The 16171-nt window shown below is 36.3% G+C and overlaps 1 long non-coding RNA gene across 3 annotated transcripts in view; it reads left to right on the forward strand.

The window, feature by feature from the left end:
* Positions 1-10141, forward strand: part of LOC114323478 (uncharacterized) — a 31556-nt gene extending 21415 nt beyond the window's left edge. Inside the window, exons 4-5 of one of the 3 annotated variants that reach the window (XR_014360894.1) lie at positions 6649-6773; positions 9690-9924. This is a non-coding gene — a long non-coding RNA (uncharacterized LOC114323478). Of the gene's footprint in view, positions 1-6634; positions 6774-9689 lie in introns of all 3 variants that reach the window. The other 2 variants (XR_014360895.1, XR_014360896.1) reach the window with 2 other exon arrangements.
* The last annotated feature ends 6030 nt before the right edge of the window (positions 10142-16171 follow it).

The raw sequence follows: 16171 nt of genomic DNA on the forward strand, positions 1-16171 counted from the left end.
AAGCTCAAGACAGATTTCAGCTGAGGGAAGAGAGTGTAGCTTTCATTCAGAATGAAACAATAATTTGAGAGAGTGATAGAGGATTGAGAGAGAGAGAAATATCCACTGAATTATTCAGTTATTGTGTGTATTATTAGGAGATTTACACTCTCTTTTATAGAGAGGAAAAGCTACAAAAAGCTACATAGGGTGCCACCAATTTGCACCGAAAGAAGAAAGTTAATGGGAACATTCATTATGACTAACACTAACTATCATATTCTAATAGCACTAACTATCACTAACCTTTATACAATAATAAACTAACTAACACTAATACAATAATAAACTAACATCCCCCCGCAAACTCAAGGAGGGAAAGCATCAACCAAGTTGAGTTTGGAAACAAGATCATGAAAGCGGCCAGGAGGATGAGCTTTAGTGAAGATATCAGCGGGTTGATCGACTGAGGCAATAGGAAGAAGATGAACAGTTCCACAGGTGACATGCTGGCGAATAAAATGACAATCAATCTCAATATGTTTGGTGCGATCATGAAAAACATCATTGTGAGCAATCTGAATGGCACTCTGATTGTCACAGTAGAGAGGGGTAGGAGCAGATGAAGAAACACCCATATCAGCAAGGAGCCAGCGAAGCCAGAGAAGTTCCTGAGTAGTATCAGCAAGAGCTCGGTATTCAGCTTCGGTGCTAGAGCGGGCAGTGAGGGATTGTTTTTTGCTACGCCAAGCAAGAAGAGAATCCCCTAAGAAGAAACAGAATCCCGTGGTGGAGCGTCGATCCGTAGGATCCCCAGCCCAATCAGCATCGGAAAAGGCACGTAGGTCAAGAGAGGAAGAAGCCGAGAAGTGAAGACCATGGAACATAGTGCCTTTGAGGTAGCGAAGGATACGGAGTAGAGCAGTATAGTGGGGAGTGCGAGGAGCCGACATGTACTGACTGACAATGTGAACAGCATAGGCAATGTCAGGACGAGTGACTGTGAGATAGACAAGACTGCCGACGAGCTGGCGATAAAGAGTAGCATCAGAGAGAAGAGTCCCATCGAGAGGAGTGAGACGAATCTGAGGATCAACCGGAGTAGAGGCAGTTTTGCAATCAGTAAGACCAGCTCGAGCCAGAAGATCGGAGACATATTTGGCCTGGGACAAATAGGAACCAGTAGAATCATGAGAGACTTCAAGGCCTAAGAAGTAGTTAAGAGTACCAAGGTCCTTCATCTCAAACTGTTGGTGGAGAAATTGTTTGAGGTGGAGAATACCAGCTTGATCATCACCAGTGATAATCATATCATCCACATACAGAAGAAGAAGAGTAGTACCATGAGAAGTAGTCCGTATAAAAAGAGCAGAGTCATAGGAGCTAGAGGTGAATCCAAAGTCATGAATGGTAGAACTGAACTTAGCAAACCAAGCACGAGGCGCTTGCTTGAGACCATAAAGAGCACGCTGTAGTTTGCAAACCTGATGAGGTTGAAAAGTAGACCCAGGTGGAGGTTGCATGTAGACCTCTTCAAGAAGATGACCATTGAGGAAAGCATTTTTGACATCCATCTGAAAGAGCCCCCAGTGGCGAGCAGTAGCAACAGCAAGTAAACTGCGAACAGAGGTAAGCCGAGCAACAGGAGAGAATGTCTCCTCATAATCAATGCCATATTCTTGGTTGAAACCCTTGGCAACAAGACGAGCTTTGTAGCGTTCAATAGAGCCATCAGAATGTGTTTTGATTTTGTAAACCCATTTGCAGCCAATCGCAGTCTTGCCAGGAGGAAGATCAACAAGATCCCAAGTATGAGCTTTGTCCAAGGCATGGAGTTCATCAGTCATAGCTTGCTGCCAAAGAGGATTAGTACAAGCCTCACGATAGGAGGTAGGTTCATAAGTAGAGAAGGCAGCAGATCCAACAATATAATCACGAAGATGGATAGGAGGTTGAGTTACCCGGCGTGGTCGACCCGTAGGAGGATCGGTGGGAGGAAGAGCCAGTGGAGAAGGAGGTGTGGCAACAAGAGGTAGACCTTCAGATAGAGCAGGCTGGACAGGATCAGGGGTGAGCAAGGGCGTCTCGATGGAGGAGGAACCTGTATCAAAATCAGCAGAGAAAAGATCGATGGAAGGATTAGTAAACAATGCAGTAGTGGAAAGTCCGGGTAAGTGAAAGGAGGATAGCGAGGAAAACATTTGGTGTTCCCAGAAAACGACATGGCGGGAGATACGAAGACGTTTAGAGAGAGGATCCCAACAGCGAAAGCCTTTATGTTCAATGCCATACCCAAGAAAGCAACAAAGACGAGAGCGAGGTTCAAGCTTGGTGTGTTCATGGGATTGAAGTAGAACAAAACAAGCAGAGCCAAAAACCCGGAGATTGGCGTAAGGAGGGGGAGTGCCATGCAGACGTTCAAAGGGAGTTTGATTATGGATGACAGGGGTAGGAGCACAGTTGATAGTGTAAACAGCAGTGAGGGCAGCTTCTCCCCAAAAGTTTTCAGGACAGGAAGAAGAGAGAAGGAGAGCGCGAGTAGTGTCAAGAATATGTCTATGTTTTCGTTCAGCGCGGCCATTTTGCTGGGACGTGCCAGCACAGGAACGATGAGGCAGTGTACCATGATGCTGAAGAAAAGAAAGGAAATCTGAATCCCGATATTCCATAGCATTGTCAGAGCGAAAAATTTTGATGGTTTTGGAGAATTGGGTGTGAACCATTTGTGCAAATTGATAATAAATGTGTTTTAGTTCAGACCTATTTTTCATGAGAAAAAGCCAAGTAAACCGGGAAAAATCATCAATAAAAACAACAAAATAGCGGGATCCCCCCATAGTAGTAGTAGGGGAGGGCCCCCAAATATCCGAATGTATAAGATCAAAAGGGGCAAGAGAAACAGAAGTACTCTTATTAAATGATAAAGCAGGTTGTTTAGCAAGTTGACAGGGTATACAATCGAAATTATCGGGAATTACATGACCCAACTGTCCACTAGAAACCAAATACCTTAAACGAGTAACAGAAATATGCCCTAAGCGACAATGCCAAAGATGAAAGGGAGATAATAAGGAAGTAGATGCAGGAGCAGCAATCTGAGGAGAGGCAGGAACATGAAGGTGAATGAGTTCATAGAGACGTCCACGCTTACGGCCGATCCCAATAGTCTGCCCCGTCTGAGGGTCCTGTACCAAACAATCAGTAGCAGAAAAGGTGACAGTTAGACCAAGTTCACATAATTGACCAATGGAAATAAGGTTTAAGGTAAGAGCAGGGATATGATAAACGTGAGGTAGAGATAAAGAAGAGGTGGAAACAGTACCAACATGACGAACAGACATGAGGGAACCATCAGCAGTATGTATTGAGGGAATATGAGAAGATGAAGATAAGGAAGAAAAGATAGTAGAACTGGAGGTCATATGATTACAACAGGCAGAGTCAAAATACCAAGAGGAGTTACCTGGGATTACAGACAAAGCAGTAGGAGGAGGTGTACCAGATGAGGAGAGAAGTTGTTTGAGCATGGCCTCTACATCCGTTGGAGAAAAGTGAGGGGTAGATGGAGCAGGTGACTCAGAGAACCCTGCAGAGGGGGCAGTGTCAGTGTGATGAGACTGATTCCCGGAAGCAGCAGCAGCAGTGTGATAAGACTGATTCCCGGAAGCAGAAGTAGCAGTGTGATGAGACTGGTTGCCGGAACGATGAAAACTTCCCCGGGAAGAGCCACCGCGAGAGGAGTGGCTATTGGAGGATGAGCGGGATGGATTGCGAAAACAATCCTGTTGCAGATGACCAGGACCAAGTTTGTTGCAGTAGCGGCAGGATCTGACGGGGCAATTGACCAGGAGATGGGTTGAAGGAAGGCCCCGATTCTGACAATAGAGGCAAGCAGTTGTCCGCTGGGTAAATGATGGCCGGGACGGAGGAGTGGCAAGAACAGAGTCCACATGATGAGTTTGAAGAGTACCTAGACGAGTCTCCTCTGATAGCAACTCAGAAATGGCTTGTTCAAGAGTGGGCAAGGGATGGCGATGAAGCAGAGAGGCACGTACGGGCTCAAAAGAGGGGGTAAGAGCCATGAGAAATTGCACCAACCTTTGCTGGTTGCGATGGTTAGTAAATAAAACTGCATCTTCGGGGTCATGCCAGGTTGGTTCTGAAAGAGCAAGCTGATCCCAAACAGAGTATATTTGAGAAAGGAAGTCATTAATAGACTGAGTGGATTCTTGGCGCATGCGGTGAAGTTGGTTCTGAAGTTGATATTGATGGGCAAGACCAGTAGTCTGGTATCGGTCTTTCAAAAAATCCCAGATGTCTTTCGCAGGAGTAGTTACAGAGTCAAGCTGAAAGCGGCCAAATTGAAGACTGATAGAGGTAACAGAGGTATTACGAAACCAGGTAATGATTTGGTAATTCTTACTGTCCCATTCCTCAAGTCGGTCTTCATATGTAGCAGTATGAACAGTAGTTTCAGTAGTGGCACTTTCTTTGACTGGTTTAGTCACATCCCCGGTGACAATTCGCCAGAGCTTCTTGCCTTTAAGAAAGGAAGACATGGCTTGGGCCCACAGAACATAGTTTGAACCATTCAGAATAACGGAAATGGGATGGGAGGTGTCAAGACGATCCATAATACTAGTTAAGTAGGATTAAAGCAACAGGAAGAGACCTGTAGGAGCAAAATTTGGTAAAACAGAGTGTACCAGTGAGTCCGGAAGGTCGAAAATAGCCAGAAAAGGCTGCTGGACAGAGATGATGTCAGCGATGATGTCAGCGGCGCACGTTAGCAGAGTGCAGGGAGGAGCACGTTAGCAGGAAGGCGGCGGCGCACGGTAGCGAACAGGCGCAGGCGTGGCGCACAATAGCCGTTTTGGCGCACACGGGTGCAATGTAGTGAAGCGGCGCACGAAAGGCGCACAATAGCAGGCGCGGCGTACGGGAGTGGCAGGGCTGACGTCAGCCGCGGTTGTGTGGGCGCGTGGAGGCGCGTGGCGGAGGTGAGTAGCAACAGATGGCGCGTGCGGGCGCGTGTGAGAGTGGTGGCGGAGCTGGTAACGCGCTGAAGGTAAAGGCGGCGCGTGTGGGCGCGTGGAGGGTGTTCTGAGAACGGGCTAGGTGCCGTTGGAATCGTGAGAAAATTCCGAGCGATTTGATGTATGCCACTGTGTACGGGACTAAACACCAAAATCGAAAATTGCCAGAAATGTAATACTGGGCTCTGATACCATGAAACAATAATTTGAGAGAGTGATAGAGGATTGAGAGAGAGAGAAATATCCACTGAATTATTCAGTTATTGTGTGTATTATTAGGAGATTTACACTCTCTTTTATAGAGAGGAAAAGCTACAAAAAGCTACATAGGGTGCCACCAATTTGCACCGAAAGAAGAAAGTTAATGGGAACATTCATTATGACTAACACTAACTATCATATTCTAATAGCACTAACTATCACTAACCTTTATACAATAATAAACTAACTAACACTAATACAATAATAAACTAACACAGAAGAGCGAGTGAGGTAAGCTTACCTCGGACTTATAGAACCACTGATACGACTGGTGGTTTTATTGCTATTATTATATATAGTCAGAACTTGGATGGCAGTGCTGATCCTATGGTCAATGACACGTTGGGAACAAACACCCAAGAGTTTTTCTTTAATTTTGGCTCTTGTTTATTGGAATCTTGAGAGAGTTTGCGCAAAATTTTATTCTAAATTTGGAAAGTATTATATATATACGTATGAATCCAGCCTGTAATGCTGGTTACATGCTTGTCATGGTGAGGTGTCGAGATTAAATGTTTAGCTAGTGCACATACTCCACAGAAGTATTATTCGTGGGGTGCTTCTACGTGGATTATTCTCCAGTGTGTTGCCTTTTTTGTAGCAACTTGTAGTAGAACACTAGTAGGTGCAAATTTACATATGCGGACAGAAGTTATGGCACAGTGCATTGAGCCATGAACCAAGTAGTGAGACGGAGGTTCAGTGGTCACAAGTTTGTAAAATGAACTCCCATAAATATGTGATAGATTTTTTAATTGTGAAATCCTTTTTTTGGTTTGTTTATATGACTTTGTTTGGGTGAATCACATAAACTTCATGTGTCATCTTCACAAATGGTACTGTACATAGAAGACTTTGCTAGCTTTGTCACCATTTTTCCCCCCTTATCATCTACCAGTTACTAGGATCCATTTAAAAAATTGAGAGGATCTGATTTATCCATGAATTTCAATATTGGTATTGCCACATCAGCTTGATGGGGATCCTTCTTCCCACAAATCATTGATCCAAACAAATTATCCAAAAAAAAAAAAAAAAATCACTGATCCAAACACACCCTTAGAATTAGAACTTTTTGAGAATCATGTCATTCCCTTGTCATGTGTTGCCACCAAAGTCATAAATACTTGAAGTAAACTAAATTAGAATTTTGTTTATGCTTTATGCAAATTAGTTTACACTACAAAGTAAAGTTAATAGTGTATGAGAAGGATACATGATCAAGTTATTGTTAACTACAGTTCCTTTTATCCGTTCAATTAGTTTGGTTTTTTTCTGTTGTAAATAGTCATCTTGCTTAATGTTTGTAGCATCAAGATTTATTTGATTTCTCCGAGGTCCTCATGTCTAGTGATCAGAATTTTTTTATTAGGACTTGATTGATCAGCATACATGTGAAGGATGCAATCGCAGTCTGCCATCTCATACACCTGATTTCATCCCAATGGCAGAGGCAAACTGTTTTGCAATAGAAAAAATGTGGGGCAAAAGCTGAATGTAAGTAAAAATCATTGCAGCTTACTATACATAGATATTGCTTTTATAGTGGTTTTGTTGGATATATTTAGTTTATGCAATGTCACTTGGCGCAATGCAAATTATAACACTATTTAATCTATGAAGGTGCTTTGCACCAATTTATTAATCAAAAACAATTTTGCATTGGGCTCAGTGTCGAGTATCATAATCCCAACTTTGGCTACAGCTTTCATGCAGTTCTTCTGGGGCAGGCTTATTTGAGTCCTTCATCTCATATGCACCATTTAAGAAATAATATATGCAAAAGTCCCAGTACATACGTACATGTATTTTATGCTGTGTTATTTTATTATATTATTATTTTGGGTTTTTGGTGGTGAAGGGTCAATTTTATTTGATAATGAGAAACCCCTTGACCCACCTTTAGTAAGACTTGGGATAAAACCGTAGATACGTACGACCACCCGCTACATATTGGGTGATGTAGGGACTCGAACCTAAGACCTCCTGGTTGGATATCAGGGGACTTATCATTCAAGCTATTCCTTATGGTACATAGACTTGGGTATGAGTATCAAGATATTGGGTACTAGTCCTCAGTTAGATCTTCATAAATTTAAATTTTAGGATATTGGCATATGCATCCAGTGTTGGATATGGATAGGGAGACACCTCTCAAACAATTATATGTATTACGTATTGTATAATATTCTTTGGATAAGATAATGTAAATTATTTAAAAATGTACTTCTAATTAAGTGAGATTTAGGTAAAATATGAAATTTATATCTACCATTCGTGTGAGAAGTTAGAAGTGTTTCTTTACTATCAAATGTGAGTGCCTTCTTCAAATATCATATAAAATTAGAGGATCCGGATGTTTAAATTGGATACGGGTGTCAAACAAATATTTTACACTCTTACCATTGTCATATCCAGTGGACATAGAAAAAGTAGTATACTCCATGTAATACAGGCTAGCATTCACGGTAATGGACGGTAGTTGTTATATGAGGTGGCTAGTTTTCAAACAAATTTCTTGAATCTAAGGTTTTCAACTTATTTCTTGTACCCAGATACTTTGTGAAAGCGATGAAATTGCAATTTCATTATGGTTTAAATAGTTGACTGATGATCCTTCAATAAAGTTGTAAATTGAACTTGCGATTTCACGTCTTAATGAAATTAAATTATTTCACCAGGTGTTAAAATCTAACACTACTTGTTGAACTTGCGATTTTATGTCATAGTGAGACCGCAAGTTCAACCTGCAATTTCTGGTGAAATTGAATGTTTAAAATATGGTTTCACAGCACACTTTGGTTTGGAAAATAAAGTGAAAATTTCTTGGGTTTGGGAAATTTCTTTGCAGCCTTTTGATAAAAAAAACTTGCGTATGGGATGGCTGGCACCATGCCTTGTTGGAAGTCTAGAGTTATCCTCAATGTGCTAACCCTAGGCTTATCTGTGCATGTCGAGTGGAGGGGTCTGGCATGTGCTAATGGAGAGAATAGGATGGAAAACAGGTAGGTCATGCACTACCTACCCATTAGTGGGACTTCGAAGATGATGAATCTTGTTGCTCCAAATAAACGTGCTCACATATATGCCTGTCTGGTGGATCTGCATGCTATTTGACAGAAGCAAAGCCATTCCTTTTCTTACTGGTTTGCAACCAAAATGATTATCCAACATCAACAACCATGTGCTAGGATTAAGACAGTCTTGTTGTCAGATTCAATAATATGAGTTTCATGCGTCTCATTATCTGGGTTGATCTTTAACCATCAAGGAATGATACTATACATTAATTTTGATAAAATGTCTCTTTTCTGACCCATTGCTACTTTGTATGGTGTTCGACAGCAGTGTTTCCAATAAAGTTTGAAAAAAATGTGTGAACTAAAAAGGAAAAGATTGAAGAAAACCATCGCCACACACGTACACACGGACAAACTATCATATATATATATACACACACATAAGCTAGATATAATCAACGGGGTTAGCTTGTTGACCAAGAGTCACTACACTTTACTAGGAGGTCAGAGGTTCAATTTTGTTTCAATGTGTTTGTATTTATACATATATATCCTAGATATAATCAGCGCAATTAGTCTATTGGCCAAGAGTCCCTGCACTTCACTGGGAGGTTAAGGTTCAACTTTCCACCAACTTTGTAGGTCTTTTCCCCTTTGTTTGTTAGAAGTTTTGGTGTTTTTGATGGTTATTTAGTTAGATTTTCTTTCATAGTTGAATTTCCAGTTTGATGTACGTTTTAATGATATTTGTAATTTATGTCCTACCAATTGAATTTAAAAAACATATAGATATATATATATATATCATACCTTGGATATACATAATTAAAGTACCATATATGCATATATACATCTATATAAGCATTAATCTGTCAAGACTGCAAGGAATCTCTAGCCACATCAATAGTTTCTATTATTGTGGTGGTAACAAATCTTTCTTCACATACTTGGTCGTGCGCAACATGAAGGAAAAGCACAAAAAAATTAGGAATCTTTACACCTCTTTTGTTGGTGCAAACAAACAAATCATTTAACTGGTGAAGCTGATTTTGTCTAATTAAATAATCAAATTGGGTAATACCTAAAAGTTGTGTTCACACTTGGAAATGTTCCAAATAATCAAATCAAATTCTGAAAGATTAATGTTGTAGTTCGAGATTCGATTATATTATTGTCTTAATTTTAAGTTGTGTTCACACCTTAGACTTGTATTTTAAATTGTCAAAAACAGTACTTGTTTGTTGGTGTGAGAATTGTCAAGGTGATTATTTAAAGCTGTGTTCACACTAGAGAGTTATAAATTGAATTTGTCAGAAAGATTGGTATGTTGAGAAGTCATTTGCTAGCTGTAAAATGTTTACAATGCCTGATCTCTTTTGGATATTATTTCCAGTTTTTGTCTTAACAGAGCACAAGCTTCCAAGCTCCAGATGCAAATCTTTCACACTCCAAGGGTACCATTTATGCTTTTCACTTGCTTCAATGGTCATAAATTCAATGATCATAAAGACTAGGGGTGAGCAGCGGATGTATTGATTCACCCAAACCGACCGAATCAAACTGATCCGTTGCATTTTGGACGGATGCGTGATAACGAGCGGATGGTTGCGGATTGATTTTTTCCAATCCGTCTAATTGTGAACGGATGACGGATTTGAGGTTTCTTTTATCACAACCAAACCGCCAAACTGCGAGCATTCTTAGTAATTTATAAAACTTTGTATTTTTAATTTGTTTAGATATTCTGATTATATTTTCAATTGACAAATAGTTTAAATATTCTATTGAATATATTCTGTTGAAAAAGAATTTTCAACTTGAATATATTTTTTGAATTGAAAAAAATTAATGTATTATTTGTCTATATTTTTTGGTTCTTAAATTTAATTCTAAAAATAATAAATAGAAAATATGACATATGTTGGTTGATTTTTATTTTCAAAAACAGATATAGATGTAACAATATAGAGGCATACAATCTCTATTACTGCTTTATTCATGATTTTGGTGATTTGAATTATTTTTATATTTTAAGAATCACAGATTGTAATACTTTATGTGGATGAGATTTAGTGATGCTGCTGCGCGGATTGTGCAACAGCAACTGTTGTGCGTTTCAAGGTCCATTTTGATAATCCGAACCGTTCACATTTTAGAATACATCAAGTAGAACATGCCTGTAAAAAATTAAGTTTATCGGGCATCATTTACCTATTCATCCACTCATATTTGTATTCATTTTAATACTTTAATTTACAATTATTATTTATTTTTATAGATACAAATGTGAGTAGATGAATGAGTAAACGATATCCGATTAACTTGATTTTTTGCAGGCATGTTCTACTTAATGTATTCTAAAATGTGAAACGGTTCGGATTATCAAAATGGGCCCATTTCGGGGCCCATTTTGACGCACAACAGTTGTTGCTGCGCAATCTGCGCAGCAACATCACTAAATCTATGTGGATGAGACATGCAATGATTATAATATTCTAAAATTTTAAACTTTCTTTCTTTGGATGAGGCATGCAGTGATTATAATACTTTTTTAAGTCATTGATTATAATATTTTTTTTTGAGGAAGTGCGTCGAAAATTTATAAAATTTTAAACCACTAAACCGATTCGCATCTATCTGTTAATCTACCAATCCGCTCAATTCACATTCACCGGATTGATGGACGGATGCAGATTGATTTTCTCTAATCTGCCAATTTGATAAACGGATGACGGATTGAAGGTTTTATGGCCGCAACCAACTCACGTCTACCCCTAATAAAGATTGGTAAACTTCATCACCATTGTTACCCCAATTTGTTAAATACTACTATTTACATTTTTGGTTTGTTAGAATTAAATGGTATGCGTATATATAATCATAGTTGCTAGATCGAAAATCACATCGCGAATCGAAATCCTAATTTTATGAATTATGAATCAAATTGAATCAAGAACTATAAATATTTAGTACAAATTACAACAAAATAATGTTAACAATTGTATATATGAAAAAAAAAAAAAAAATTGATTTAGGCGTGTGTTATAAAGCAATTCTTATAAAAGGATATGTTTATGCCATTTAATTGGTATGGCATTTTTTTGTTTTGTAGCAAGAGATGTGATCCAAATTCCGAAAATGTAAAATTATTCAAATACCACAATATAACCTTATATAGAGCATAATAAGGAGAGAGAAAGTGTAATGGTTCCTTCTAAAATGTAAAAGAGTTTATGAATGAATTTAAATAAATAAATAGTTGTGAAATTATTGATTCTGACTGCCATATCTTATTTAATATTAAATTATATTTATTTCACTAAAATAATAATAGATAATTCGTAGGTGAAAATTATTTTAGGCTTAAAAATTCTTAGATGATGCATTATGACATAATTTTTAGGAAAAAAGGTTAAGAAAGTGTAGGCTTTGACATATGTTAGACTAAAAATGGTTGGAATATGTCGGATGTAATAGTTTCAAATATTGCATGAATCGTAAAAAGTGAAATCATAATGTGAATCAATTGTAAATTGTACAATTCACCATAAATTCTATCCCAGATAAATTCACTCAAAGATTCAAATTGATTAATATATGAATCGCGAATCAAATCGTAATTGAATTGTGAATCATAAGAATTTAAGAAATAAATAAATATATTTTGTAAAGGTGGCACGTACTATGTGTGTGAACTTTTTTACTAAGCTTTATTAATTATTTTAAAAAAAGATTTAGTTTTTTATTGAGTGGAAGCAGTGTCAAACACTTGAGAAGTGGTTTGAGTTTAGTGGGAATTCAACAACTACCCAGAGAGGTAGGTTGTATAAGACTCCTGCCATTGTAACCACACAATCTCTGCCAACTGAAGTTTCTTACAACTAACCTTGTATCCTTCCCCACAGCATAAATATTCCCGCAATCGCCACCAAAAAAAAAAAAAAAAAAAAAGACGACTCAATGCATAAGACTCCAATAAAGTAGGGATTTGCTGAGAGCAACATGTACACAACCTTCTTTTAAAGACTGTTTTTGTGACTTGAATTTACGTCCCAAAATTCGGACAATTAAATATTAAATTAGGGCTAAACTTCAATCAATATTCCATCATTCAAATCCTAGGAGTGAAACAAAAAAACTAAACGCTAACCAAGCCATCCACCATAAATTTCATAACTAAACAATACCTCAACATTAAGGTAGTAACAATTAGTCAAAACAACTTAAATAAAGTACGGTTACAAACCATGCCAAATTATTCTAATACTAAAGTTATAAAAAAAATAAAAAAATAAAAAATAAATATATAAACTAATATCAACCCAAAGTTCAAGAAAACAAAAGAAGTCCAATCGACATGTCTTACGATCATAGTTATTTCTTGTCATCACCATAGCCTCAACTAATCTTGCAAAGGAAGCTCGGCTGCCCTCAAACAGAACGCACCCGAGTTGCCAGGAGACAAAACGGGTCAATATACAGATATACTGGTATGAGTACAAGATTCAACATCCACGTGTCCACCAGACACAAAAATACATTAAATTCTTATTACGGGACAAGACAAGTAGTTCCAACCGCACCGAGACGAATGTGTAGTTTCTCGAGATACAGTGGCATTTAGTTTCTTGTCCGTACACAACGAAATATAAATTGATTATAAAATAATAAAAATAGAAATAAAAATATGGAGGGTCAGCCCTGCCTTGCATAAAAAAATTAGTAAGACCCACCATCTTACAAAAAAAAAATAAAGTTAGTATAATTTAATCATAAGTAATTTACTGAAGAAGTATAAAAATACACCGTTTTATACTTAAATAATTCGAATTAACCAAAACTCAAAGAATGAAAGTTGTACAGAATCAAATTTACTAAAAGACAACGCGGACGAATTTAATAGAAACTGAACAGGTTGAGAGAAAAATTTGATAGAAAAATCTAGACGAAATTTAATCGGAAAAAAATCTGAAGCTGAAAACGAACAAAAAATGCCCTAAGATGATTTTTTTCGAAAAAGTTTAAAACACGAAAAGTGTGCAGAATAATGTTTTACTTCAGTTTATGGGAAACCAATAAAAATGAGCTCGTTTCGTAGGTTAAAACAACCTCTAAAATCTGCATTGCCAAAATGAATCAAAACTACAATAACCAAGATCATCCGGTTATAAGTTCTAAACGATCTTTTTAATAAAAAGTTAAAACACAAAAATTATCTAGAATCACGTATACATGCCTCTGCTCAAATTTCATAATTTATCGAGGTCGTTTACTATTTTTCAACCTGTACAAATCAATACAATACACACTATAACAATCACCCCATAATTAAATTTTTTATACCTTAACTCCACCACTTCGGCCCTCCCCTTCCAGCCTACACATATATCCCATGTGCCTCTCGTATACCTAACACCGCTCCGAAGCCAAACTTACACGGGAATATTGTCTCGAGTTTGACTCACACTCCCCGGATGGTTAGCATATACGTACGCACGTAAATCAAAGCACTCGTCTACTCATGAGAACGAGGCAACAATATATATATACAAAACATATTATTCATGAGAACAAACATAACAATGCTAAGCCTAAGGCATTCAAATAAATCTCATAATCCTCACTTTTTTTTATACACTCTTTCTCACCATTACTCAAATAAAACAACAATCCATGGAGTCATGGTGGAGTATAAGGAATTTATATATGGGTTCCTAATTAATTTTAATTTCATATATCCATGAGTGCAATTACAACCATAAAATAAATCCATATAAAAATCCTAAATATGGCATACACAACTAATCAAAATAATTAAAATCAATCCACCATCTACATGCAAATACAAAATCAATCCAACATCAAATAAAAATAAATAAATAAAAACAACGAATCAATCCATCCTCTAACCAATATCTATGAATTTTAAGTTTATTTCAATTTCATATAAACATGAGTGTGATTACAACCATAAAATTAATCCATATAAAAACTCTAAACCTTGCATACACAACTAATCAAAATAATTAAAATCAATCAATCATCTAAAAATCCTAAACCTTACATATACAACTAATCAAAATAATTAAAATCAATCAATCATCTACATACAAAATACAAAATCAAACTAACATCAAATAAATAAAAATAAATAAATAAAAACAACGAATTAAACATAAATCAAGAAAAGTGAGTTTTATACTCACAATATTTTTTTAAAAATCAAAAAATTATTTAAAGAATTAATGAAACCACCAAAATAAAATCCTAATCTTTTTCTTCCTCTTTCTTTTTCTTTCTTCCTTGCTGCCGTCCCTCACTTTCTCTTCTTTGATTACTATCTCTCTCTCGGTTTGCACAGCCGCACAACACCACCCTTCTCTTTTTTCTTTGTTTTCTTCTCATTAACTTCTAACCTAATTGACTTCTTAAATATATTATATTATAAACTTAAATCTCAATATATAATAACTTAATAAACTATTATAATATATTACCAAAACGCTAAGATTAAGCCTTTACCTTTGAGCCAAACCTCCCTTCTTTAACAAAAAGAATAATAGAAAAACGAACAAATAAAAACCAAGAATGACAACAGTGAAGAATTCAATCATGGGCTTGGATTCAATTGGGTAGTTCACTTCCTTTACCTTTAAAACCCAATCTCTAAGCAAGTTCAAGTTACCTTTAAAAAACATGCTGAAGGGAAGCCCATTAACCAGAACCCAAAAGGCAATTTGGTAACCCAATCTTTACATGGCCCAATGAGCCTGTACCATTTATCAAAGTGTTTTTATTTATTTATTTTTGCATGGCATTTTTCCAAGCCTTTAATCTCAAGTTATTATATGATTAAAAAAAAATGTTAATGGCGGTCACATTGGATGAAAAATTCTAAGATTTACAAGTAAGTTAGTTTTTTATTTTATTTATTTATTTATTTTATATACATCAATATGCCTTTACATTGAATTATAATAAAGTAGTAGTTTTTATATTTTTTAATTTTTTTTCCCTTCTTGGATGTAACATAGTGTTAGTTACATAAAAAAGTTATTTCATCATTTTACATATCTATAAATTGCAATAAGAAATAATAAAGATGTTAGATATTTTTGGTTTTTGTGAGAACCAAATTAGATATCCCCTTCCAATTCCTCATTTTAATTGCCTCTCGATTATACAATTTAAGTAGGAGATTATTTACAGATATAAGATAATTATACTAATAATATGAAAAGAGCTGAACAACAAACACAGGGAAAAAAAAAAACACTATAATATAAAAATAAGTAACACAATACAACAAAGAGAATCTACAGTTCTAGAAATAATCAATTTGCATTTGATAAAGATTGACTTACTAAACTTGAGATAATAACTATATTGGAATGGACCAACGGAACTTAACATAATTAGTTCCATTAATTTAAGTTCGCTGCAACTTTTTGTGGAAGACTAAACGAGTGTTTGGAATGATCTAAATAAATATATTTTTTGATTTTTTATGAAAAAACGTGAAATATAGATTGAGTTTGAAATGATGTGACATAAATAAGATAATTGTGACTCAAATAGGATAGTGCTATTTTAGCACATGCAAGATACTCGAACTCTTTTGGATGGTTAACACATTGCTCTCGTTTGGTATTATTTATAAGTCAGCTTTTATCATTAAAACTTTTTAGATTATTTGCTTAAAAGAATTACAATAAATCGTAAATCTATTTGGTGCATTTTTTGATATTATGTGAAAAAAATTGAACTTGTTTAGTTAAATAAGCTTTCATATAGCTCTTTTGTTGTGCAAATATTTAAAATACTCACAAAAATAATAATTACGATAGAAGAGATGTGACTCTTTTGTCCATACGA

This window comes from Camellia sinensis, chromosome 2, assembly GCF_055761805.1.
Source record: "Camellia sinensis isolate YWXY chromosome 2, ASM5576180v1, whole genome shotgun sequence".
NCBI classification, from domain to species: Eukaryota; Viridiplantae; Streptophyta; class Magnoliopsida; order Ericales; family Theaceae; genus Camellia; species Camellia sinensis.